The following is a 24294-nucleotide window of genomic DNA, read 5'->3' as shown; positions in this document are numbered from 1 at the left end:
GAGGCCCAGGAGCCCTGGCATTTCTCGGGGCGTCACTGGGCGTGCGGGGAGGCTGCTGCTCTGTCCCCACTCAGGTGAGCTCACTCCTCGGTGAGTCACACTTAGAAACTGCACCAGGGAACCGTCGCACAAAGGAAATGACTTGCAGCAAGTCGGGAGATTCCAAAGACACGACCCACCCCCCGAAGGGTGGATGGAGGGGCCAGGGCAGGATGAGTATTGCGACAGGGGGTCCTCGTCACCGTGGGAGAGGCAGGCGTCACTCTGGAGGCCACCACCCCGTGGTCCCCCTGCACGGGCACGGCCCGGGGTCACGCTCGGATGGCCTGAGGGCCTGGGCCGCTGCGGGTCTTGTCAGGCCAATCGCGCTTCAGGGGTGGTTTTGGTTTCACTTTGCCTGAGTGAAGGGAGAAGCTGGGGGGATGCGGGAGGGCGGGCGAGGACGACGGGCAGTGCGGGTCGGCGTGGGGTCGGCGCCGGGCGCTGGCGGCCTCCCTCACCCCGGCCCCGGCGCTCCTCCCCGGCCGCGCGCTCTCGGGCCAAATCTCGGGCCACTCTCTGTTCACAAACTGAAAGCCGCCTTCGGCCGGTGCGTCAGGCCCGGGAGCGGGGCGGAGGGGAGGCAGCCGGGCCGCGGCCGGAGCGTAAGCAGGGGCCCAGGCGTTCCTTCAGGATCCTGCACGACGCCCCTTCCGGTGCAGATGCCGCCTGGCGCGCCGTGTCCGCCCGGCTAACTAACGCCCCCCGCGCCCGGACCCTCGCTGGCAGGAGCGCCTGGGGCAGCCGGGGCGGCAGCGGGCTGCGTGTGAGACGGTGTGAGACGGTGTGAGACGGCGGCCGCCGGGCACCTCCGGGGGCTGCACACGGGCGTCCTGGGGGCGGCGCCACGGGAGGGGAGCACCTGCCTGCCCGGCCCCGCGCCCTCTGAGCACCGCCGCCCCGGACTCCGTGACCTGGGCCGTCTGCGCTGCGGGCGGTGCAGGCCTTGGAATCGCGACGGTGACGAGGAGCCCTGGCCCCGGGCTGCCAGCCTCAGCCTCAGCCGCAGGAGGCGGCGGGGCGGCCGACCCGGGGACTCTCTCCTGCCTGCCCGCCTTCCCCCGGAGGCCGGGGTTGTGCGCCAACCTCAGGTGTAGGGGAAACAGTCCAACTTGCTATCACTTCCCCTCAGAAGAGGGAATGGCCTCCCCCCCGAGGGTGCCCACGGGGCTGAAGGACACGGCAGCGCCTCCTTCGCCAGGACCCTGCCAGCGGGCAGCGTCGGCTGGGTCCTGTGCACGGGCTTGCGGGAGGGGACGTGCTTCTGTATCAACAGCAAGTCTCCTGTCCTTCTGTCCTAGACTCTCAAGAACCTAAATTAGTGAAGCTATTTAAAATACATCACAAATCTCATAAAAGTGGACTCTGTCCTTCTTTATGTATTCACGCACACTTTATTTATTCAACAGATAAGAATCAGAAACACTGCTCTGCTAGCCAGGTATGAAATACTGCCTCACACTAAATGCAGAAATTAACTCAAAATGGACCAAAGACCTAAATCTAAGACAGAAAAACCATAAAACTCCTGTAAGGAAATGTAGATGTAAATCTCTGTGACCTTGGATTAGGCAATGCTTTCTTTAATATGACACCAAAAAAAAAAAAAAAAAAAAAAAAAACCACCCCACAAAACTGATTCAAAATTAAAACCTTCTGTGCTTCAAAGGACACCATCAATCAGGAGTGAAATAGTCACTTATGAAATGTAGGAAATATTTGCAAAAGATGTATCTTGCAAGACTCTCCTATCCAGAATATAAAAAGACCACTCAGTTTAACCGTGATGGGGAATTGAAATAAATATTTTTTCCAAAAGAAGATGCACAAAATGCAGGTCAGCACATGCAAACGAGCTCAGCATGATTAGTCCGCAGAAAAATCCAAACCCAAACCATAGCGAGGTCCAGCTTCACAGTCACCCAGTACGACCGTAATCACAGCACAGATGGTGACCCAGAGGTGAGCGTGTGAAGGAACCAGAGCCCTCATCCAGCACACAGGTTGGCAGTTCCTCAGTACGTAAGACATGGGTTACCATGACCGGGCCACTGCGAATCTAGGTGCATGCGCAAGAGAATCAAAAATGTGTCTGCACAAACGTGAACACAGACACTCACAGTAGCTTATTTGTGGCAGCCCCGAAGTGGGAGACACTCAACTATCCATCGACAGGTAAACAGAGGGATGCAATGAGGTGTATCCTATAACGAAATATTATTTAGCCAAAGAGGTAGTGGAGTACTGATTCGAGCTACGCCATGGGTGAACCTTGAAAATCTTACGCTAAGAAAAGGAAGTGGACTCAACAGTCCACTGTGGGATTCCCTTTAGATGCAACAGGCAGATGCACTGATGGAGGAAGTAGATGAGTGGTTGTCAGGGTCTGGGGGAGAGTGGGATGAGGGGTCACGGATAACAGTACAGAGTTTACTGATGTGGCGATGCAGACGTGCTGGACTTCGTAGCCTCGTGTTGGGGATACACCAGAACCACGGAAGCATGCATCTCAATTTGCAAAGTCTAAACAAATCAAAGACCAAGCAAACAGGGTAACTCTGAAGTCCCTGCAGCATCAAGAGCATCTAGCCCACTGGGGGCCTGGGGATGCCTCGGTAAACTGCAGGACAGCATGTAGCACATGGGAACCTTACGGGGGAAGAGCCAAGATACCGAGATGGGTGGGCACTGCACCTACTTTGGACACGTAAGGAGGAGGTGCTGCTGAAGATGGGCCTCCAGGCACCTGGGGGCTCTGTGAGAGTGGACAGCGGGGCTCTGTGTCGGGTGATCATTCGGGAACGTCAGCACTGTCTGTGAGGCATGTCTCACGAGGACATGCATGGTCTTCAGAACAGCTCAGCACGCACAGTCTTGTCTGCTTTACTGATGTAGAAACCATTAGAGGAGATTCACACTCTCACCCTCCCTTAGTGTTGCGGATCCTGAGTCCCTGAGGGTCAAGTGATGGGGAAGCTCTGAATACAGTGGATGTGAGCTCAGAGTCATCCCCACTACCATCCTCCTCTTGGGATTTTCCAAATACTTAAGAAAATATGGAACTTCATCTCTCATCCCTGTCAGAAAGAATTCTGTAGAAGTTCTGATAATAGATAAAAAGTAGAAACTATTTTTCTTAGATTACTGGGATCCCCGTGGTTCCATAACAGAGGCTGTAGAGGCAACGTCACAGTTGCTCATTTAAAATAAAGATGGAGGGACACCTGAGTGTCTCAGGGCATGACTCCAGGGTCCCAGGATCGAGTCCCGCATCGGGCTCCCCGCACGGAGCCTGCTTCTCCCTCTGCCTGTGTCTCTGCCTCTCTCTCTCTCTCTTTCTGTGTCTCTCATGAATAAATAAATAAAACCTTAAATAAAACGAAATAAAATAAAGATGGAGAAGCACCCAGATCCCTTGGGTGTGGACACCATGACATCTTGAGCTATGCACAAAATAAGTTTTAGTATCCTACTTTTTGTTTAAAAAAAATTAAATGCCTTTTGCATCCACCAGCATTTTCCAGGAGAGCTATGCTTAATTCTTCTGGCACATTTTCATTTTCCAGTACATTTAATTTTGCTAGGTTATTCTTACACAGAGATACTTTATAGCCAAATTGTTATTGAACATTGTCTCCATAAATCACTCTTCTCCATCATGTGCATAGGTGTATTTAACAGAATACCTCTGTCAGCAGCTCCGCATCTGGTGTAGGCTTGATGTGTGAGTTAAAGTTGTGTCTCAGAAAAATCGGACAGGGAGGGGATGAGTGCTGCTGACCTGGTTCAAGAATCGGTGCTGTGTGCTCGTTCTCAGACGTCTTGCAGGGGAGTCTGGACTTGCAGGCCATCTGTTAGCCCAGGCTCGAGCCGGGGCTCCTAGAGAAGCAAAGGTGAGGCATGGTGGCCCCCGGTGGTCCATGGTGCTGCCCATTCTGGGGACACATTAATCAGGTGGGCTGACCAGGGACCGTTTGCCAACCGTGCAGTGAATACCATCCCTGGGGTTGGTTGTTCATCTAGGCGGTCCTGGGATATTGTGCAGGTTGTGGGCATCTGGTAGAGTCCATGCCTTTCTATTTCAGGGCAGCCAGGATCAGTGGGCATAGCACAGGATTCCAGCCTGTAGGGGAAGTAGCCGCCACGGTCATGAGCTTTGAGGAAGGAATGTGCTCCAGGTAAACCCCAGACTGGGGTGCCATCTTGGACATGCTTTCCTCCAACTCAGTGAATTGCTGGGCACCGCAATGGTGGATTTAATATGTGACCTTACAGAGGGTCTCCCGATTTTGTTTTGTTTGAGTTAAAGAAGTTTGCGGAAGCAACCTTTCTGCAAATGGCTGGATGGTTGCTATGTTAGGATTTTGCAGGCCGTGTGGTCCCTGTCATAACTACTCAACTCTGCTGATACAGAGCAAAAACAGCTGTAGCCGGTGCATGAATGAGTGACGTGTTCCAATAAAACTTTATTGGAGAAAGACAGTCGGCCAGATTTGGCCCCTAGGAGGCCACGGTTAGCAGCCTCTGGTGTACTTAATGGTATAGAGCTTGTATGTGGTCTTTATGTGTTCTTCACATTTTCCTTACTGGTACATTATAAATATATTTGGGGTGACCTGTGTTGTGTGGTAAAGGCTAAACATGTAACAGTTCTTGAGATAGTTCCTATCTAACAAAATCATCAATAGAAGGGAAAGTATCCTTTGATAGGCAATCTCCTGTCTTAGTCTCAATACAGTTAGTAGGAGAATTTTAATTTAAGCTCAAATGTGCCTTTTATGGATGAACTAGTAATAATCTAGTTATTAGCAATAATCACAGTAATGAGACCTTCACACTTCCTCCCACCTCATCCAGGTATTTTAACTCTCCTTTATTATGACTAAGCACCGCTTGGCCATCAGATACTCTCTGAAACCATGTTACTGTCCACTCGTGAATTTAGCACACAACGGTTGAGTCTTCAGCAGGAGAAAGAGCAAGAAACCCAGATCCTTGGTCCTCACAAGGGGCAGAAATGGGAGCACTTGCAGCTACGGACGAGGGTGCAGCGGTGCCAGCCCCAGCCCTGGGTGCTCCTGAGCAGCTGTGCGTGCAGGCAGGGCTCTGGCCAAGGGTCCAGTGGTGGCCAGCTGAAAGGCCCGCCGCCGCATGGAACTTAGGTTTGAGGAAAAGACAGGTGACAGATGTAAATGCCAGGAGCTGTCCTGAACAGCTATGGATGGGACATGATCACCAAGGAAGCAGGTGGCAGGATGGGGGCAGCACAGGAAGGGGTGGATCTCAGGAAGTCCTCCTGAGGATGCAGATTGAGGTGGGACCCAACAGGCGAGGAGGTTTGCCCTGCAGAAGAGCGTGCCATGCCCGGAGGTGAGACACACATTGTGAAAAAGGAGTGTGGTGACCTCTGGTTGGGGGTGAGCAGGGATAGCCCCTGTGGCCTAGGTCCCACCCGTGGCAGTGCCATGGGGACCGTAGGCGGGGGGAGGGGGGTCCCCTGGGAAATAGCTTATTTGTGGTGTGGCGTCTACCTGCAGGTGGAGTGGCAAGGGAGGGCCCCTCCACAGAGCAGATCTGTTCACACTGCCACCTCTGGGACCCTGTGAATGAGAGGCAAGGCCAGGGTGACTTAGGAAAGCCTCAGACGCGCTGAGGAGTGAGTGGCTGGAAATGTGTAGCCGTGTGCAAGGAGGGGGCTCAGGGCAGCAATACTGAGTAGTAAGTCATGCAGCCTTGTGAGCACTTTCCCAAACCAAACTGATCCTCAAACTGAAGTTTGCAAATTAATTAACTTTCATTTCGAAGTTCCATTTGCTTGTAGGCCGTCAGTTCACTGACCATGAAAGGGAGGGGAAGCCACAAGAGGGAATGCATACAAGAATATGCAGGTATGCCTGTGGGACAAGAACACGGGAGAGGGGCACGCGCAGGCGCACGCACACACGCATGCACACATACCTCTCTGCCCGAGGAGTGAGGAGACGCTGTGTGACACTCGCTGTTGGGTCACAGCATGCTGAGACCCTTGCAGGAGGGGAGCCCCCCTCGTCCGCAGGGATTGGCACACCTGGCCGCCAGCCCCTAGTCAGCCATCAGAGCCGAGGAGAGCGCGTCGTTGAGGATCTTTTCCAGCGATTAGTATGTAGACAAGGCATCTGCAAAAACATGTTGTTAATATTAAGTATCTTTTCCCCAAAAGTCCAAAGTCTTGAAAATAATGGGTTTTGACCATTTAGCCAAAAAGCCAGCCCAGGCACTCTGGAGAGAGGCTGGATGGAATTACGTTAACTGGGGTGATTGAAATGCAGGTGGAGTCTGGGGCCAGGAATAAAGAACAAACAGAACCAGTGAGCACAGGGAGAGGGAGGGTCGCATCGGTGAAGGCAGACTGGAGGCCGAGACCAGCGCCTGGGAGAGCAGGGGACGGTGCCCGAGCACCTGAGGCAAGCAGGCACGTGAGGCTCACGCGCATGGTTGATCTCAGGCCAGGGCAGAGATGGCTCAGCTGCGCCCACCTGGCTCTCTGGCCCTCCACCAGCCTCCCAGTCTCCTCCCACATGGGCAGGATCCGAGCTTGCGGAGGGCGTGGGGAGAGCAGGGGTGTTCTCGGGCCCCCTAAAGCCCAGAACTGCAGCCGCAGGTGGTTGGTGCCAGTAGGTGGTAGGTGATCCTGTGACCCTGTGCTGCAGCTGCTGAGCTCCTCTGTGGACTCAGGATGTCAACCCGTGGCTGTGGGTCGGGGGTCGGAACCCTCCTCTCACTGCTCGCTGTGGCGGAGCCCGTGTGTCACAGACGAGGCATCGACAGGAGAGCACATTCCTGCCATCGCCTATCTCGTCTATAGTGCGTTTCACCTGCACTCTGTGGTTACCACGCTCTGCCCCCCGCAGCCCCCAGCACTCCCTGAGTTGCCAAAATCCAGGACAGGGTCTTCCCCTTAAGTGTTTCCGCAAGCTCCTTTTCAGCGAATGAGCGTGGTCTTCATAAAATGCAAACATGCCCCTCCCTAGGTACTTACCAAGTATGGGGAGAACCTGAGCTGCCGGGCAGGACCCTCGTCATCAGGCGTTCCTGTTTCCAGCATCACTGCCTGTCACCCATGTGGGCATTTCCCGAACCCATAGGGCCGGGCAGATCTCTGTGCCTGGGCTCCACTCATGCCCTCATGCCTCCCACAGGTACTGGTGCTAGGACCGGGGCAGGCTGCAGGAAGGGGGCTGTCTCTGCACCCCTGCCTAGCATGGGGGCTGCCCCTCTGGTCCTGTCCCTCTGGGGACTGAGATGGGTCAAGGGAGACCCCACCCTCCGCGCATCCATGCTGCCCGATGTCGGTGCTTCAGTAACAACACAACGCACTCAGTAGTTGCTCAATAAATATATGTTAGACAGGGGAGTAGAGACAAGGATACGTATGTGTCCTCGTGATTTAAGAATAGTCCTGCTGGAGCATCAGTCACAACAGATGATAGATGAATGGATGAGGACACTGGTGAAACAAAAAAGGAATCGTGTATATACGACAAAATAGTATCCATCCACACGGAAGGAGGAAACCCTGACGTTTGCAACAACGTGGATGAACCAGGAGGACATTATACTCAGTCCTGAGATGAGTCAGGGAAAGACAAAGCCGCACGATGTCACTTACCTGTGAGACCTAAGCACATCGAGGACACAGAGGCAGAGCTGGGACTGTGGTGCTCAGGAGCAGGTGGTGCTGGGCCAAGGGAACAAAGCTGCAGCCATGTGGGGCAAGCCCGTCCCCAGAGCTCCCGCAGCACATGGCAACTGTGGTGCGTGTGACACGGCAATGGATCCTGGGATCTGGGAGGAGAGCTGGACTGGGGGCGACCGCGCGAGGACATGAGATGTGCGTTGGCTGGGCTGTAGTCACCCTTCCCCTCTGTATCTACATCACATCATGTCGTGCACCGTGAACATACACAGCTCTTGTTTTAAAAACATAAAAGGAGGGGCTCCCGAGGGCTCAGTGGTTGAGCGCTGCCTTCAGCCCAGATCGTGACCCCGGGGTCCCGGAATTGTGTCCCACGTCGGGCTCCCTGGGAGGAACCTGCTTCTCCCTCTGCCTGTGTCTCTGCCTCTCTCTGTGTCTCTCTCATCAATCAATAGAGAAAGAAAGGCCAGTTGGAAGCTGGGACGGTGACTGATGATCACACTACTCATATGTGATTTTCTGGACACAGATGAGTGACACCTGCGGGCTCCTAAGAAGGGGCGTTTACAGAGTCTTTTTGCTGTTTTTTCTCCTTGTTGTGTTATGTCTTCAGCTGGGCTTGCGTGGGTGGAGCTTCAGCATGAAGGCCGAGTCCTGGTCCAAGTGCAGAAAGTCGGGCCCCAGACGGTGCTGGCACCCCGGGAGGCACCGTGTAGGTCAGGAACGCTGAGCCTTCTGACGAGGCCTGCGGCCTGCGGCTCCAGCTCCGCTGCTACCAGGAGCTGACATGACTAAACGCAACCTCAAAGTGGAGATGAACGGGCCTGTGAAGTGCAGGGTCTTTGCCGAAACGCCATACAGCGTCCCCGCCCCAGGGGTGACGTTTCTTTTCCGTGGCCTTCGTCACAGCAACGGTTAAACCCCCTTCCAACTCTTTCCTTTCCGCCAACTCTTTCCTTTCCGCCTTCATCCTAAACCGCATGCCAAGTGCTGCCTTCGCTCTGCCCTTGAGGTGCTGAAACAGGTGCGGGGGGCCCAGCTGTTTCTTCCTTTTCTTTAAATGTTAGCACTGGGCACGTGTTCACACGGAGGAGCTTGCAAGTGATTGAGAAAGCTGTTCTTGCCACGTTCATTTTTCTACTTTTCCTTCATGTTCCTGGACCATTCTCGGTACATGATGGTTTATTATTCAACCAGACGCATCCCCAGGACCACTCTCGGGCTCAGGGGTTCTCTGGGTGGACCCAGGAAATCTGTCATGCGCTTGGTTATGTTTATCAGAAAGAAGGGGAACCATTGAATCAGCAAAGGCACAGAGTCTAGTGCAGCCAGGGTGCTTTGGGCCCCCGGAGCCTCTGGGGACTGCCCACGGGGGCCTCACCCAGCTCGTGTGCACAGCTTTGCTGGGAGCCACTCACGAAGGAGTGACGCACCCAGATCCCTGTCTCCAGCCCCCTGCCCCCGCGGTCACACTGACTCTCCACGTGGCCCAGGGCCCCAGGCAAACAAAGATAGGCATTCCCCATAAGTCAGGGTCAGCATCACGGACCTGGCGCAGCCCCGTCCCAGATAAACAGAGAAAGACACTCCTACCAGGCAAGATGTCTCAAGGGCTCCGGCTGACCCAGGTCCTTTCCCTGGAGCCCTCGGGGTTTGAACACCAGACCTGCCAAGTGAACCCGTTGCTGAATGGCAGCCACATGCCTGGCTTGTTTATCCTTGATGAAAACACGGCAGGGATTTCTGCACAGAGTCTACTTTTATGAGCAGTTGGCAGGAAGAGGGATGTTGGGGAAGCTGATGGCTGAGATCTCTCCGAGCACTAGGCACAAAGTGATGTGGTGCGTGCTCAGAACGAGCTCACGGCACAGGGATGCTGATGCAGGTCCACAGGAGAGAGGCCGCGTGCTCACAGGCCTCACCCTGCTTGTCACAGGCACCGCTCCCAGCAGATGGACGTCTGGAGCTCCCTGCGGGCAGCGGCAGGGCTCAGGGCAAACGACATAGGGGCAGAGGACCCTTGTGTCTAGGAATATTTCCCAGATGTTTTGGCACATGCCCTAATGAAACAGGAGCCCATTTTTATCCTAATAGGTGATTCCTACAAAAGTCATGTGAATGAGGAAACGCTAGTCAGGGGACATTTGAGATGCTCGTGGCCTGTGTCTGGTGGGTCAGTGACAGTCGGAGGGAGGAACGAGGGAATCAGCCGAGAAGATGTTTGCTCTCGCCCGGGCAGGGTTGCACATTTACTTGCGGTATGACCACATACGTTTGCTGTGGCTGCCATAGCAGAGCGCCACTGTGCCACGACCCCAGTGTGTCACCTGCACCGGCCCGAATTCCTGCCTTGAAATCCTGACCCCAGCGTCACAGTCGAAGGGGGTGGGGCCTTTTGGACATGATGAGGTCATGAGACGATGCAGTCCCTTCATGATGGGACGAGGGCTCCCATCAGGGACCCCCTTCACGTAAGAATGCGGAGCAGATGCCATCCATGAACTGGGAAGCAGCTCTCACCAGACAAGTAACTTGCTGGTACGTCGTCGTTCTCAGGTCCCCAGCCTCCAGGACTGAGAGGTAAATGCCATGTTGATAACCCTTTCAGGCTGGGGTGTGGGCAAAGCCATCCGGGGGACTAAGGCGTGTTGACGGGGCGGTTCACTTCACAGAAATGTATTACTGGAGCAGGAAGTGTGAGATCCAGGTGCGAGCAGCTTGGGTCCTCCCGAGGCCTGTCTGCTAGGCGTGTGGCTGTGGTCTCTCCCCATGTCCTCACATGCTCTTCCTTGGCCCTCGTGCATCCTTGGTGTCTCTCTGTGGACCAAATCTCCTCTTCTTGTAGGGACGTCAGTCCCAGGGGATGGAGGCCATACTAACAGCCACGTCCTACCTTAATCCCCTCCATACAGGCCCTGTGTGCAAGTACAGTCCTGTCCTGAAGTCCTGGGGTTAGAGCTTCCTCACATGAATTTGGGGGGGGGGGTGGCCATCAGCCCATGACAGTGACCAGCACCCCACAGAGCACATAGTTTTTACTGCTGAGGGCTCCAAACTCCAGCTCAGGGACTGGGGCCAGCCTGTGATGAACCTGTCGTGACCTGTAGCAAATGGAAAGTCCAGGACACCGCAGTGGGATGGATTGATGTTTGTGGGAGCAGGGCTGACATACGATACCTCATTAGTTTGAAACATACATCACCGTGAGTCGGTCCTTGATACATTTTGGAATGATCCCCACGGTGAGTCCCGTTACTGTCTGTCACCTCCAGGGCCATTATGGTGCCACCGGCTATGTCTGCGATGCTGTCCGTTCCCTCCCTGAGACTTAGTTATTATAAAGTAACCATGCCTCCTCATCCCCATTTCCCCCGCCCCTCTAGAATCCACCAGTTTGTTCTCTGTACTTCCATTTCTTTTTATGTCTGTGTTGTTTATTCCTTTGTGTTGTAGGTCCCACATATAAATGAAATCCCATGGCCATTTGTCAATGGTTCCCTCCACAGTGCAGGTGCTTTTGTTTTGCTGTGTCCATTGTTTATTTTAGATTTTGTTGCCTTTCCCTGAGGAGCCTGGTCCAGAAAATTATTGCTAAAACTAATGTCAAGGAGCTTTCTGCCTATGTCCTCCTTTAGGACTTCTAGGGTTTCCGGTCTCACGTTTAGGTCTTCCATCCATTTTGGGTGTATCTTTGTGCATCTTGTAGGAAAGTGGTCCAGTTTCCTTCTTCTGTGTGTGGTTGCCCAGTTTTCCCAGCACCATTTGTTGATGAGACTGTCTTTTTTTCCCCTGTTACATATCCTCAACTCCTTTGTCAGATTAATTGACCATATAGATGTGAATTTATTTCTGGGTTCTCTGTTCTGGCCCATTGGTCTGTGTCTGTTTTTGCACCAGGACTATCACAACTTGTAATACAGCTTGACGTCTGGAACCATGATGCCTCCAGCTCTGTTGTTCTTCCTCAAGACTGATTTGGCCGATTGGGGTCTTCTGTGGTTCTACTATACAAGGTTTAGGATTCTTTGTTCTAATTCAATGAAAAATAGTTGGTATATTCAAAGGGATTACGTTGAATCTGTAGATTGCCTTGGGTGGATTGGACATCTGGATAGTATTAATTTTTCTAAACCATGAGGCTGGAATATCTTTCTATTTGTTGGTGTCTCTTCTTCAATTTCTTTCAACATCTTAGAGTTTTCAGAGTACAAGCCTTCCACATCCTTGATTGAATTTATTCCTAGGTATTTCAGTCTTTCTGATGCCATGGTCTGGTGAGATTTAAAAAAAAACAAAAAACTAAATGCATTCAAGTTAAAGGATCGTTCTTTATTTTGAGGTCATTCCTTTTCTATATTTTTGTATTCTTTTATAATATCATTGCAAAAAATGGTGGTTCTGTTTTAATTATTTCACAAAATCAGGGGTTGGCAACTCTTCCTTGGCTCCTATTATCTAGGGGATTTTGATGGGATCCTGATGCTCACAAATCTGGCCTCATCTACTGCCCAGCTGTCTCCCCGTCTCAGTGGGGGCTCCTGACACCTTTAGCCCTTTGTGCCACATGCTTCTTCCTTCACAGTATCTGCCCTTCCCATTTGCCAGCCCCATCCCCCTTGTGTTTTGTGAATTCCTGGTGCACAGCTTCTCATTCTTCAGAGAGGGCTGGCATCACCTCCTGGGTTAGCTCCTCCCAGCACCCCTGTCATGGGGCTCAGCCTGCCCTCTGCACTGGGCCTCAATACAGCTGAGAGTCTGCGTTCTGGACTCACACTCTCAGGGTCCACTCATGGCTGGACCTTGAGCGAGTCACTGATCCACTTTATCGGATGGGAACATTTGCGCTTTCTTCGTAAGGTTGCCATGAGGACACAGTGGGACAACACACGTCAGAGACAAGTGTCCACATCCGGCTCTGTGCCAGTTAGTGACTCTGCTTCCCTCTACACAGCGACTTTGGCTGGGCTTTGGCACAGCACCCACCCTTGAGGGCTCCTGGGATCTCGTGCATCTCTGCAGGTCCTGCCTGCCGATTCAGAGTGGGTCCGGTGCAAACGATGGTTGAATGAATAAAGAGGAGACTACAATGTGAAGGCTGCACTCTGTGGTGGGATGCATGTTGCCACGCACAGTGGAGGACGTGTTCTTGGTTAAAGTGACTCAGTGGATCAGACGTCTTATCAGAGAGCACCTCATGTTTAGCTGCTTCCAGATTTGATGCGGAGTTCTATCTCAGAGAACAGTTTAGAGGCACATGTTACCGGGTTCTGTGCTGAGATCCTCTTGTGGGGGGATTAGCTTAGCTGCCCATAAAATGAGCAACTGAATTCTAATGTCCTGCGGAGACCAAGGGAACTCACTGGGGCTCCGTGTGTTTTATATGAAATAGAGCTGTTCTTTTTTTTTAAAAAAGCTTTTATTTATGTATTTATTTTAGAGAGCATGAGAGAGTAAGAGGAAGAGAAGGTGCATGAGCAGGGTGGAGGGGCAGAGAGAGAGGGAGAAGCTGGCTCCACACCCAGAGCAGAGCCCAGCACCGGGCTCTATCCCACGACCCTGAGATCATGACCTGGGCCGAAGCCAGGAGTCAGATGCTTACTCGACTGACCCCCAGACACCCCGGAACAGAGTTTTGAAGAGTGCTTGGCACCCCTTTGTGGTGGATTCAGGTGCAGTTCTTCCCAGGGGAGATTGTCAGTTTGTTCTGTTTTTCTCATTAGACTTCTTTCGTCAGCTGCAGATAGCTGTATTATAGTTTAGACCTGGCTGCTAAAATCTAATGAGGTTACATGCAGTTCAGAAATATAAAAAAGAATTTTACCGTACATATAAGTATCTCTCTCTTCCTTGAAAATAGTTTGTTATTACTTCCATTTTTTTTACATGAGGTCTCCTATTTTATGCATTTTATTGTGATAAACTATCTCAATTATTTTAAGATAATAGGTTTTATACTGAAAAATAATCAGGTTAAAAAATGCATATATTCCTTTAGCAATAGCTTGTAGATAGAACATAACACTTTGTACTTATATAATCTGTGGTTTTTGTAGCTCTTCACATGCATTAACTCATTTGATCTGTTCATAATAATCCAGGACAACAGACTGGACAGGTAGTAATTTCCATTTCATAAAGAGGCAAATAGCATGGTGGTTAGGGGCATAAGCCTCCGGCCCAGACAGATGCTTCAGATGAAAATTATTAGACTTTTCTGAGCTTTTTTGGTTGTCGTTGGTGTGATGATGCCTCAGTCCTACCTCAGCTGCTGTGACAGTGAGTGTGGCCGTAGTGCGCTCGCCGGCATCGTGGCCGTGATAGCCTTACAGAGAGGAGGCCCGGGGTGGGGGGAGGGCAGGTGGCACAAGGGGTTCAGGGGAGAGGCACCGGGGCTTGAGCATGCACACACACGTGAGTGTGCTGCTCACGGGGGCGGCTTCGGCCTGGGCCGTCAGGCCTCACCGCTGTGCCCCGCAGATGGGCCGGGCCAGGGTCCTGAGCGGCAGTGCCCTCGCGGTGCCGCGCAGGAGGACCTGTCCCCTCCAGACGTGGCCAGGGTGTTCTGCTGCATCCCCCGGGCACCTGCCCCCTGGGCACCTGCCAGCAACACCGTGCTCGTCTCTGCACTGGCGCCTCCCGTCCCCCAGTCCCACGTGTGCGTGGGGGCCCATGGAGCCGCCTCTGCGTGAGCTTCTGGGGGGATCTTGGAGAACGTGGGAAACGACACCTAGGCCCGTCACCTTGCTTGGACAAAGGCGGACATAGGCAATATCATAGATGTTCGTTTGCTCTTTCTGGAACTCACAGTGAGATGTAAGGACAGTGACGCTGCGGTGCTCCGCCCCCACGAGGCCACCCAGGGTGCTCCACCCAGAGCCGGCTGCTGTTGTTGGGGCTGGCGGGCATCCTAACTTCCTGCCAGCTCACAGACGTGGCCTTGCAGAGGGTGATGGCGCTGTGCGCTGCACCATTAAATAGTAAACCTTAATCCTAAAATAGCTGTGATCTGTGAACTAGATGTTAAAGAAATAGGGCCGCTGTGGGCGCCGTGCAATCAGCTCCTGGCCCACACCTGTGGCCACGTGAGCTGCGACTCCCGTGCGTGGCGTTATAGGTGCCTCCCAGAGAAACATCGACTCAGGACACCCTGACTCGTTTAAGAACTTGGTATTGCTCTATTACAAATTCCGTAGGCCAGGTCAATGGGGATATTCTTTACATATTTGTTTAATATTCAAGACAAACATATTTGCCTCTATCTCCAGGAGCATCCTTAGGAATGGATTCTATGTATAGATATTCTATTTTTTCCCCCAGCATCCAAAAGAAATATAATCTTAAAATGAATGTAAATGGGAAAAAAATATGGCTTTCATATTGAAAAGGGCTCCTTGCTAAGGTGGTAATAACTTCTTTGTATGTGTGACATCGGCTGGTTATTAAAACACAGGAAGACATCGTGGCATCCCCAGCTGCTTGATGATTTTGTGATGCTGAAATGCCAGGAAGGAGGGTGGCTGGGTCCCAGGGCCAGACTTTGTGCTGCCTTGGCTTATGTCCGTAATCTCCATGGAGTGTCCTGCGTCTGCCCCTTCCTGTCTCATCCCTGGCCCCTGCCTAGCCCCTGCCGGGCCACACAACCTGATTCAGGCTCTCACTGAGCTGTAAGTGCTCTGTGGCCCACCTGTCGGTCCAAAGAGGAGGCCCTGTGATGATGGAGGGGAAGGGGCGGTGGTTCTTGCCCCATCTCGCCACCCCCAGCCCCAGCCTTCCGTGCCCCACCGTCATCTACAAGACCAGGGTTGGCTGGACACGCCTCTGCCATCCGGGCCGCTGGCCTGACACCCCAGGGATGTGGCTTCCCTCTGGCCACAGGCTTCCCAGCAGAGCAGGGAGTGGGATGGACAGGAAGCTCTCAGTCAGTGCAAACGGCCCAGAAACCCCAAGCTCCTGTGCTGCCCTGTGTCAGGCGCCAGCGGCTCCCCGGCCCAGGACGGTCTCGCCCTCAGGAGACCTCACGCAGGATGGTTGTCCTCCCTGAGCCTGCTGCTCTTCCTCCCTGGCTGTCCTCCTCACCCGGTAGAGCCCTGTAAATCCACCGTGACGTTCATGTTCATGTTCTTAAGGTGTTTGTAGAGCATTGTGCAGACTCACACTTTGGGACAACCAACTAGCAACTGTGTGGCTCCCTGATCATCAGAGCTCCGGCTCTTGCCACTCGGCTGCTGGGGTGAGGCCCGAACCCTGACCCGGCCCAGTGGCCACTGCATTCCCTCTCCCTGCACAACCTCAGACTTTTCTGCGAGTCTGTGGTCCCCTCACCAGGCCTGGACATGTGCTTGCCCTGCGCGCCCAGTCCCACTGCAGCTGAGACCCCATTCCTGGCAGCCCTACACTGTGTCCTCTTTTCCCCAAGACCTGTCTGCTCTCCATGGACTTGGTTTCTCAGGGCAGAGCTCTGACCCGGAGCAGCGTGTGGGGATCACCAGGGAGCACATGGCCACCGTGTGGAAGGAGAGCGCCCTGGCCCCCTTGCTGTCCTGCTCCGGGGCGACCTGCCCTGCGGCCCCCCAGCAGAGATGGCAGGGGAAGCGCATCCTGGGGGTGCCTCTGCTTCCTGCGTTCACCTGGCTCTTGGTAGTCACATCCTCTCCCTGATGCACTGGAGGACTTCATCAGGCTCTTGCGCAGGGAAGCAGTCCAATGACTGTGAGGCAAGTCTCAGGGTCAGCTTTAGAAGCCTAAAATTGAATACTGGAGTTTTAATAAAAACAAATAATTGAGTTAACATAAGCATCAAATTCTATCACAAAAGATTAAAAGCCGAAACACAACAGGAAAAATATCTGCCACAAATTAACATAAAAACTTTAATATAGGAAACAATATCTCAGTTCTATTGGAAGTAGAAGTTAATATTCCTGGGCGGGGGGAGGCGGAAATCCACAAAGGAATGAACAGTTATTTCACAAAGTCCAAATTTAATAGGCTCATGAAAAAATTTCAATATTATTAGCAATGAAATAAGTAGACCGTTTTAAAAAAAAACTAGAAAAAAATCCTAGTTACCACACTTACCATGTTTTTAAGTTTTAAAATGACAATGGCCATCAGCGTTTATGGGGGGAAAACACTGGTGCTGCCTTCTGGAGGAAAATCCTATATGAGAAGCCTTAAAAGTGTTCATTTGACCTGACCCCAAAATTGTAGCTGTAGGAATCCCCCGTAAAGGATGTCCTCTCGGCGCGAAGAGTCACAAACTCCCTAGATGTTCAAAAGCGGGAGATTATTCAAGTTAAAGAAAATATTCATATAATGAAATACTGTGCAGCTGCTCAGACGAAGTTGTCGACGAATATGGAACAGCCTGGAAACACGCACGTTACTGTTCGAGGTGGAGAGAATCATGACCCCGCGGTCACAGTCGTCCGGACCTGCAGAGAGCCCGTGCGCTAGCCTGGCAGCAGCCCTCCTGGCGCCCCGAGGGGGATGGGTGCTCTGTCCAAGCTGCGGTGGTTCTGCAGGTGAAGAAATATCCTTTTAGGCTCGTGCTGGTGGGGGGGGAGCTGCGCAGCTTGCAACCCCCGGCCCGGCCGTCTCCCGGGTGTGAGCACGCGGTGTCTGGCCGTGCCCCGGCCCCAGCCCCCGCCGACCTCCTCTGCACGCATCGGCCCTGGAGGCTTGTGGGTGAACTGGTGCCCCGCGCCCGGCTGGCCTCCCCGCTGGCCTGCCAGACGCTCCGGCAGGGACGAGGCCTGCAGACTCTCCGCCACAAACTCCCCTGTTGCCGTTTGTTCTGACTCCATAGGTGACACAGGCTTATGCATCCAGTTGCCTCCAGAGACTGGATGTTCACAGGCAGTGAAACAAAGTCCCTTTTTTTTCTAGATTTTGAAGCCTTATTAAGTTCAGAATATCAGGGGACCCCTGGGGGGCTCAGCGGTTTGGCGCCTGCCTTTGGCCCAGGGCGCGATCCTGGAGACCCGGGATCGAATCCCACGTCGGGCTCCCGGTGCATGGAGCCTGCTTCTCCCTCTGCCTGTGTCTCTGCCTCTCTCTCTCTCTCTCTGTGACTATCATAAATAAATAAGAATTTTTTTAAAAAAAGTTCAGAATATCAATAGAAAAAGAAAAAGAAAAAAAAAACCCTGTCTGAAAGTGTGAGGGAAGGTTTCAGGGAACAGCTGCTCTGTGATAACCTGGGACAGGTGTCCCCAGGGCTCTGGATTCAGCCGCACCTGCGCCTTGGGCAGTGGGGCTGGCCTCCCGCGGGCTCCATCCCCTCACGCCCACCCAGAGCGCGGCGTCGATGGGGCTGGGGGGCCACGGAGGGGGAACACAGACGGCCCCAGGGCCCCTCGTCAGCAGCCAGGATCCTCCACACACGATTGTCCCAGAACCTAAGATGCGGAATAGGACAGAACAGGACAGAGCGGCAAATAAGACCCGACAGCGAACGGCATCCAGGGGACACAGGCTCCTGCCCCGTCCCCGCACCGCCATTCAGCAAACGCGCCGAGCACGCATGTGTGCAGGTGCTGGTGACCCGGGACGCGTGGCCCGATCAGACACTGAGCACAGGCCCGACGGCAGGTGCGATTCTTCCCACGGTTACCTCACGGTGAGAAGTTCGTTCCGCGTACCCTGAGTCTGACTCGGGACATCCGCGGAAATGGGCGATCCGAAGAAGCACTCGGCTCTGTCCCCAGGATGCGCTGTGTCCCCGTTGGGCCTGTGGCCAGGTGGCCCTGCCGTGGGTCCGCAGGTCCCGGGAGCGCGCGGGCCGGGCCGTCCCGTGGAGGAATGAGCGTCTGGAGGCGTTCCCCGGGGCGGTGGCATCCGGCTCCTGGACGGTGTCAGCGCCCGCCTTGCCCTGCCGAGTCACACGCTCCTGATGCACCTGCCGGCGTCAGACATGTTCTCCCCGCTTGTGGTCACGCTGGTCACGTGCTCGTTCTTCGTCGGTCGCTGCACCGTCACCTTCGCTGACCCGGTTACCGACCGCGTGAGGGCCAGCGCGGGTGCGGTGACCGGTGACGCTCCCACCCCTCGGGGGCCTTGCCCTCGTTCCCCTCAAAACCACACCTGATGAACCCTGATGCCTCCCTGAGGAGCTAGAGGACGGGCTCTGGCCTGTGACCGCGGTCACACTCACAGCACGAGCCGTGCAGCGTTCTGATTCTGGGGACCTCAGCGCCCGGCCCTGTTCCTGGAGGGAGGCCGCGTGCCTGGTGCTCCCGGCTCACACCTCGAGCCCCCCTTCGAGTGCGCCCCGAGCGCCGCTGGGCCCCCGTGCCGCACACGCCGCAACCCCTGCTGCCTGTCTGCCCGGGTCCCCTCCCCGCACCCGCAGCCCGCCCCGACCGAGCCGGCGTCTCCCCATGGGAGAGCGCAGCTGGCCCTCGGGGGCGAGTTCCCAGCCGCGGGCGGCCCAGCGGAGAGACCTGGATCGACCTCTGCTGCTCCGTCGACCTGTTTCCTCATCTTCCAGGAGCCGAAGCCTGGCCTGGAGCAACAGCACGAGGCCTCTCGGTAACACTCGCTTCGGGCTCAGAGACGTGACTCACGACGCAGTGAGCCTCTCCTGCTTAGTGGGAGATTTTAAAGTACGTTAGAGTCTCTGTTTTCTTCTCGTTTCTGAGATCTTTCCTCCTGGTGCGTTTTGGGGGCGGTAGCCCGACGGCTGCGGGGACGGAGACGGGGATGGCGGGCGGACCAGCACCTGGACGGGCAGCCCGAGCCGCGGCCGACCACCCGCCCGGAGGGAGGCCCCTGAGCTCTAGAGAAGCCCCAAATCTGGCTTGTCTGAAATCTTCTCATTTTTAGATGTTGGCAAGATTTTTGTTAATAAAAACAAACAGACAAGCAAAGCCCCCGCGGAACGCCCTGGGTGTGCAGGTGGGGCTGGCTGCCGGCGCGAGCTCCCGGCCCCCCAGGGAGGAGTCAGGTGGGGTGCAGAGGCCTGAGCTCCCTGCCCCCCCAGCGGCCTCGGGGTGCAGGGGCTGCGTGCTCGCTGCGGGAACGGGGGCGCTTCCCCACCAGGCACGCAGGCCTCTCTGCCCCTCGCAGGAGAACCCCAGCAGGAGGCCCGAGCGGGTGTTGAGCCACGGGACCCTAGCACTGGGCGCACTTCCTGCAGGACCCGAGCGTGTCCCCCGGGAAGCTCCAGAGGTCTGGGGGGTGGCAGGGCCGGGGCTGCAGGTTCCCAGAATCACGTGAGCCTCTGGCTGCACTGCCCCCTGGAGGTGTTCGCGGGGTCACATGCCTGCACGTTACACATGCGCGGCCGGCGGGGCAGGGGCAGGGCAGGCCCTGCGGGAACCCGGTGCGGCTGCAGCACAGCCCGATGAGCGCAGAGCCCCAGGCCCCTGCCGTGGGTGTTGGCCAGGCGACCTGGGCTCCTACCTGCCTCCGGGCAGCAGGGGCCTGCGGGGGCTGGGCCGTGGGCTGCTCCCTGCGTCCCTGCCTTTCCAGGCGTGGCTCCGCAGTCCCATACAGCAGGTGACGCGTAGCCGGTGACAGGTTCCCAGAGTGAGGGGTCCGGGCGCAGGCGGTCAGCTGTCAGGAGGAGGCCAGCCTGGGGCTCAGGCTGCAGGGAGGCCGGCCGCCCTGCTCACAGCCCGGGCAGCGTGGTCCCCGTTCCAGGCAAGCACGGGCAGGTGGCCGTGCAAGGGACGCCCTCCTAGCTCCCAGGGACCCGCCAGGGCCGTGCAGAGCTCTGCATACCGGGGGGGGGGGGGTGACCTGCCGCTGAGCCCCGGGGAGGGTGACTGGTGCTCACCCTGAGTCCGTGTGCTTCTCCAGTCGTGTGGGAGGCTGCGGCCACGCCTGGCACACGCCTAGAGTGTTCCGAGCGGCCCCTCGGGAGGCCAGCTGTCCCGGCACAGGAAGAGCTGCTGCACCCACACGCCTTCCTGCCCCCCCAGTCCCGCCTCCACCAACTGTGAAGTAACGAGTGGCTTCCATCCATGGGCTCAAGGCCGCTGCTCCAGGGACCAAATACCACACACGGTCCCCTCGCGGCCTGGAAGCTGGGAGTCTGGGGTCCGGGTGCGCCCAGGGCCAGGCTCCCAGGGGCCGCCCTCCCTGCCGTGTGGATGCTGTCGCTCGCTGTGTCCTCCCGTGACCGACCCTTTATTAAAGTCTGTGTCCTGACCCTCTTTTGTCACGACAGCACCAGTCATGGCACCTTAGGCCTCCCCACCGGGGTCGTCCTCTTACGTTGATCACCTCTTAAATTTTATTTTATTATTTATTTTTATTTTATTCATAAGAGAGACAGAGAGAGAGGCAGAGACACAGGCAGAGGGAGAAGCAGGCTCCATGCAGGGAGCCCGACGTGGGACTCGATCCCAGGACCCCGGGTTCATGACCTGAGCTGAGGGCAGACACTCCCCCTCTGAGCCCCCCAGGTGCCCCGAGGAAGACTTTTCTTGTAAACAGGGAGCAGGGTTGACGGGGCAGCCTCTTTGACTCTGCAGAAGGGGCGTGTGGCCCCTGGGGAGCAAGGGACCTGCCAGGGAACACCCCAGGGCAGCAGGGAGCTCTAGGACCTGCGCCCCAGCCACCTGCAGCCTTCACCTTCCCTCCTTCCCGCACGGCCTCCCTCCCGCAGCCTAGATGCCACGCACCATCACTTCTGCAGTTAAGAAACACCACAGTCAGTCGGAGAAGGACAATCATTATATGGTTTCACTCATACAGAGAATTTAAGAAATAGTAGAAGGGGTTATAGGGGAAAGGAGGGGACCTTAGTGGGAAAAATCCAAGAGGGAGACGAACTATGAGAGACTCCTAACTCCGGGAAATGAACTAGGGGTGGTGGAGGGGGAGGTGGGTGGGGGGTGGGGGTGACTGGGTGACGGGCACTGAGGGGGGCACTTGGCGGGATGAGCGCTGGGGGTTATGCTGTATGTTGGCAAATCGAACTCCTATAAAAGAGAAAAAAGAAACACCACAGTCACCATCTCTGGGGCTCGCTTGCCGTGGGTTTCCCAAACACTCGAGGTAAGTGGTAGTTTTTAACAGTTTTGTACAAGATAGATCATGAAGAGACGTCGCTGCTAAGTAGGAAAAGCCACTTGATCAGGTCTGCTATCTGTTGGCACCTCCATCCCACGCCCTTCCTGTATCCGTCCCTCCCGGGGCTGGAGACCCAGGGGCACTGAGTCCGTGTTTGCATCTGCCGTGTCCGTGTGCCCACATCCACGTGTGTCTGTCCTCTCTCCACCTGCCTGTGTTGGGTACGACGTGTCAGGTTCCACAACAGAGGACTTATCACGGGACTAATTTCGACCCGGTGGGATTCTTTATGCCTTCACGAGTGCGTGAGACCAAGGCGGGACACAGGCAGTCAGGGGAAAGAGCAGTAGATGCTGGGGGGCGACCATGTAAAAACATGGGGCTCCCCGGGGAGCAAAGAACAGGATTATCCCTGCGTGAACGGCACACACAGGGCTCAGGGGGGACAGGTGTGCGATTTGGGCCCTCAGCCCTCAGACCACGTGGCTTGAATGGGAAGGTGTCCCAGGGGGCACCAGTGTCAGGGTCGCTCGGGACACCTGGCATGCGCCTCCGGGTCAGGGCGCCCCAGACTTCTGTGAGCCTCGGGGTCCCCGGAGGGGCTCGCTGCAGCTCCCACGCTGGCCCAGCTGGGGGTCCCCACCCCGGGCACCTGGGCGGCAGCCTCAGCGTCCGGCAGGTTCTGGAGCACACAGGGCAGCGAGGAGCCAATGCGTAGCCAGTGGGACGTCGCAGAGCCACGGGGTAGTTTTGCACTTGAGTGAGCGCCGTCTCCTTGCGGAGGAGCCCAGGGCAGGGGGGCCAGCTGGGAAGTGTGCAGAGGGCACGCCGAGCAGCACGCGGGGGGCGCAGGGGGGGCGCAGGGCGGCGGACCCTCTGCCGCGGGTCTGTCCTGCGCCCGCAGTGCGTCCAGGAGGCTCCCTGGCTTCTGCTCGTCACATCGCAGGAACACAGTGTTAAACCCGTAGAGAAGCCACACGGCGCTCACGTCCCCGCGCTGCGAGTGGGGAGCTGGGGATGAGCCAGAGGCTGTTACCCTGCAGGTGTCTGGACACGTCCCGGAAGCCGGATGGGGCGGGGGAGTGGGGAGCAGAGGGGGAGACTTCCGTGTTCCCCTTTGTCATGATGAGTGTCTTACTTATGACACTGTACTGTCCCAGCTGGACATAGACGCGGTGTAGCCGAATCAGTTTTCCCGACACAGGAATTCCTTGACGCATCCTTCCTCCCCTGTCAGGGAACCGCGACAGCTGGCGGGGCACACTTCACCCGGGGTGCGCTGAGCAGGCTGCTAGACGTCCCCGTGCGAGAAGCACCCAGTCACCTGTTACTCTACATGGTAACGTGTGCAAGACGGTCGTCCAGTGCGCATTTTAATTGTACTTTAGGACCAGGTCTGTGTTTGTCCTTCCCATTTTCCTGGGGTTTTCCCCTGCCTGGGCTACGGGAGGGGTTCCTGTGACCTGTCAGGGGAGGCGGTCAGCACACAGGGCGTAGGACACACCTTTTTAAGGATAAAATTTGCTTTGTGCATCTGAACATTTGCATTTACTTCTGTTTGGCTGAGAATCGAGGAGTCTGAGTATGTCCCACAGAGCGGGTGTGGGGTCACCAAGGCAGTGCGATGGGGCGTGAGGGGGCTCGTGGGCTCTGCAGGTGTCCGTGCACCTGCAGCTCTCCCATCCCAGCCTGAAGCCTCATGGAAGAGCATCCACCGTGCCAGGGCCAGGCAGGGCCTTGTGTGGAGACCCGGTCAGGGCTTGGGTGCAGCCTGGGCATCTAAGGCGACACCTCTGCACAGAAGACAGCAGTGGGGGATGCTACACCTCACCAAGGGGTGATTTTTGTCCATATTTAGTGATTTTATTTGTCATATACGGAATGTCTGTGCCCCTCAGGATGCCTGTGACCCCCTGCGGGGTGGGGTCTGCAGGAGCCCTGGGGAGGTGCCTGGGGTCACGTGGGGAAAGGGATGGAGACCTCATGGAGGGAGCTGCGTATGAGCCAACAGAGGCTTACCGCCTGCCTCCGCCCACTGTGTGAAGACCCAGGGTGACGGTCATCTGGGGCCCTGAGAAGCACTCAGCAGAACCGGGCCGTGCTGGTCCCAGCCTAGACTCCCAGCCCCGGCGAGGGTGCAGCACACAAGCTCCCTCCCTCCTCATCTGGGGAAGGAGCTCCCCTCTGGAGGTCCCTGAGCACAGCTGCAGCCCCAGGTGTGGGGGCTCCTCTCACCCTGACACCCCTGGCCTTGCCAAGCTCTGGAGTCATAGCGTGAGCTCAGTGAGCACCTTGGGATAAATGTGTGCAAAGGTCTGTATGCGGGTCCTGGGATCTGCGAGGGGTGCCTCCTGGCGTTTCCAACAGCAGCATGTTTGCAGGTGGCCAGGGGCCTCCAGACCTGCTGCCACTGCTCTGCAAGGCAGCCGCACACAGGCCGCGTGGCAACCACCCCTTTAGAGACTGTATGTTACCCCAGAAGCATCTGAATTGCCACTGATGTCGCAGTCGTCTGGGGAAAGCACAGCTCTGTGCGGGAGGCCCGTCCAAACAGTTGC

At 55.7% G+C, this 24294-nt stretch overlaps 1 protein-coding gene and 1 long non-coding RNA gene across 16 annotated transcripts in view; one reads left to right on the top strand and one right to left on the bottom strand.

Annotated features, from left to right (window-relative positions):
- The window catches only part of DLGAP2 (DLG associated protein 2), a 697194-nt gene that overhangs the window by 437329 nt on the left and 235571 nt on the right, over positions 1-24294 (top strand). The window lies entirely within an intron of this gene.
- Positions 19126-20596, bottom strand: LOC144305965 (uncharacterized). The gene is made up of 3 exons (XR_013372996.1): positions 20496-20596; positions 20120-20272; positions 19126-19298 (listed from the first exon to the last, which is right to left on the bottom strand). It is a non-coding gene; the product is annotated as an uncharacterized LOC144305965 (long non-coding RNA).

The sequence above is a fragment of the Canis aureus genome, chromosome 36 (genome assembly GCF_053574225.1).
Source record: "Canis aureus isolate CA01 chromosome 36, VMU_Caureus_v.1.0, whole genome shotgun sequence".
NCBI lineage: Eukaryota > Metazoa > Chordata > Mammalia > Carnivora > Canidae > Canis > Canis aureus.
Note: the sequence above shows the minus strand (reverse complement) of the source record. Positions and strands in the feature narration are given on the sequence as shown.